The sequence below is a fragment of the Phalaenopsis equestris genome, unplaced genomic scaffold (genome assembly GCF_001263595.1).
Source record: "Phalaenopsis equestris unplaced genomic scaffold, ASM126359v1 Scaffold234933, whole genome shotgun sequence".
Taxonomy (NCBI): Eukaryota; Viridiplantae; Streptophyta; class Magnoliopsida; order Asparagales; family Orchidaceae; genus Phalaenopsis; species Phalaenopsis equestris.
Window position 1 is genome coordinate 18,426 of NW_018252830.1, and position 3,433 is coordinate 21,858.

A 3,433-nucleotide genomic window follows, 5' to 3' on the forward strand; every position below is an offset into this window, starting at 1 on the left:
ACTTGGACGGGAAATGTAGAGGGGGTAATGTTATCTATAAATTAGATATTAAAAAGGCTTATGACACTATCAACAGGAATTTCATCCTTGAAACCCTTGCTGCTAGGGGCTTTGTTGATGGCTTCATTATGCTGATCAAAAGATGGCTTCTTTGTAACAACCATTATATGTTATCAATGGTTCTTGTCATGGCTTCTTTTCTGCTTCCAGAGGGATCAAACAAGGGGACCCCCTGTCCCCTACAATTTTCATTTTGGCTATGGATTATTTCTCTAGATTACTGAATCAATTGTTCTCAAGCTCCCCCCATTTGTCCTATCAGCACAAATCTAATGTCTATATCAGTCATCTGGCTTATGCTGATGATGTGATTATTTTCTCTAAGGCCAATAAGAGTGCTACCAAAATGTTGTATATGGCCCTCAAACATTTCTTGCTCACCTCAGGTATGGAGTTAAATCTTCCTAAATGCCAATTTTTTCCTAGCACTAATATATCTCAATAGATAAAACACTGGATTTCTAGTTACACAAGTTTCCACCTATCTTCATTGTCTATCAAATATCTGGGTGTTCTCTTAATCAAGGGCAGAAACAAACAGATCCAATTTAATGAGGTAATTGATAAGATTAAGAACCAATTGCAGTGTTGGACCAATTCTTTTTTGTCCAATGGTGGGAGGATCATTCTAATAAAAAGTATTCTTACTGCCCTCCCCTCTTATGCCCTACAAATGTTTTCTATGAAGAAAGGTACTCAGAAGCTGCTGGGGAGAATGTTTAACAATTTTTTATGGGCTGGTCAGAAGAAACATGAGTTTCATTAACTTGTAGATGAGCTTTCTCAAGAGTTGTCTAAGCATCCCTTCAAAATTTGGCCTTATCCAAAGCCTGATTAGGCATAACCGCCGAGCTCGCCGTCAGCGGCCTCCAGGCCGCCGTTGGCCGCCTTTCTGACTGAGTCTCGGGAAAATCTCGCCATCAGCGGGGTCGATGATGTCGTCAGCGCCCTAGTTCAATTCTGCACATTTTGGTCCTTTTCGCTCCAAATTCGCTCCTTTTTGCATCTTTTTGCTCCAATGACCCTATTTCATCATTCTTGCAACAAAACATCAAAAATACCTTTCTTTAAAGTGCAATATTATCAAAAACAGTATAAAATAGGTATGAAAATCTCAACATATTTTCCTGTGGTCAACCGACAAGGCTCGAGTAACAAAAGTATGAAGGAAGTGCTGACACCAAAAATCATTGACCAAAATCCTGTCAAGTCTCTCCCAGATAGCCCCTCTTTTCCAAGTAAACTCAGGACCCCTGAAGCCATTATCAAATAGACCAGCCTGAAGGATGTTATCACAAAATTGATTCAATTTGGCTAAATTAGCGGTTCTTCCACCAGTATTTTCTGCATATGTGGCAATGCAATTAAAATCACCACCCACAATCCAACAAGAAGTCATTGTAACACTGATATTATGCAAACATGACCAGAGCTCCCTTCTATCAGTTTTGGTACAGCTTGAAAATTATCAAACCCAGAGTGTCCATTAGTCTTGAAATACATGTGGACAAATGGAGGATGGTCAAGCTGAATGTCCCAAGTAATCTCTTTTCTACAAAAAATCTAGATTTTATTGTTTATGTTAGCAAAATGAGAAAACCCAAAAACTTAGAGATGATATGTTGTGGATTTCTATGAACCATTGGTTCTAAAATGTCAATGCACCAAAGTTTATGTTTTTTTGTTGAGTTGTAAAATTCTTTTCATGGAAGAGGGGTGAGCAATGCCTCTAATATTCCAGCAAAGACAATTAATCATGTTGAGAAGGTGGGTGAAGGGAGGGTTGTGATCTTGATCTAGTTCTCCCTCTAGTAGGTTTGGTAGAGGACTTCCTTGGAGAGGTTTGAGAGCTGCCAATATTGTGGATAGGAATATCTGCCATCAGCTTCTTCTGTTCCAAGTTGGATTTTTTTTCTTCTTTGCCTTCTAAACTTGCCAATCATTTTCCATTAATTGGTTCATTTCTACCATCGTCTCAACATATGGTCTTGTAGAATCCCTATGAGTGTCTAAATTAGAACTTGCAGCCTTTTCATTCACAATTCTAATGGGAGGAGAAGGAGCTACAATACTACATTCCCCATCTTCAAATTGGAAAGTCGCAGGGGGTATTGGAGCAAGGATCTCCTCAGAGGGTTCAATTTGCAACTTCTGATGGGTATAAGGAACTTCTACCCCTTTGATTGCTTCATCGATAGGAGTTTGATGCAGAACAACATGACCCTCGAGGGCCTTATTATGAGTAACAACAGTAGCTTTATTTTTTGTAGGACTTGTTGATTTTTTCTTGGTATTGGGGTGCAGCCTATATCATCTATCAGATGTATGACCAAACATTATGCAATGAGGGAAATAATAAGGTTTTTGCTCCATGACAATCTTCTGCCAGTGTCCCTCTTCAATGGACCCTAGCCAAATCTCCTCTAGCTCAGAGAGAGTGATATCACTCTCCATTAATATTTTTGCTACTGAAGGTATAGAGAGGTTGAAAGTAGGGAAGCCCATCTTTAGTGGTCTTCCCAAAGCAAGTCCAAAATTGAAGAGGATCTTATGATTAAAAAGTGTAGAGGAAGTCCTAGTAGTTTGAACCAAATAGAAACAATAGGGAGCTCCTTGCTTGGGTCAAAGTTGGGGGTCCATTTAACTATCTTCATAGAGATTCCATTCATAGAGACTGTTTGCTTGGCAAATAGTCGTGCATAATCCTCTACCAAAGCCAGTTTGATCATAATGTGTTGGCCATCAACCAACCCTAACTTCCAAGCACTAGTGAAACGTAAATTTTCAAAGAGCCTTCTAACAATATCCATCTTGGTTTGCCTATTATGATGAATTTACAATCAGCCTTCAAAGTAACTAGATCCTCCTCCTTGTAATATTATAGCAGGTTTACCATCTTTTACACAAAAAGGGTTAATAAGAGGACATGTGTCCTTCCCCACCGCAGCATCATGAAAAGATTGAGGGAACACCAAAGGTTCAGCATTTTGCAAGGGATCCTGCCCCTTATCAACCACACCAACATATGTGGCTTTAGTCCATTGAGAGTTGGTTGCAACATCAATAGGATTGGCTTCAGCCATAACTGAAATCAATCCACTTCAAAGGCAATAAAGTCAAAAGAGCTTAAGGCAATGGAACAGTAACTTGTGTAAAAATTTGAAAACCAAAAGAGCCCAGGAAGCAAGAAAAACTAATTCCACTTTAGCAAAGCAAGGCAAAACGTAACAAACAGAAGCCAAACTTCAGAAAAACCTCTGTCCGCAGATCACAACCACCCCAAGCCGTCATCATCCCCGTAAAAACCTTAGCAGAGCACAGACCTCCGCCGCCACCATCTCCATATATATATATATGTATATATATATATATA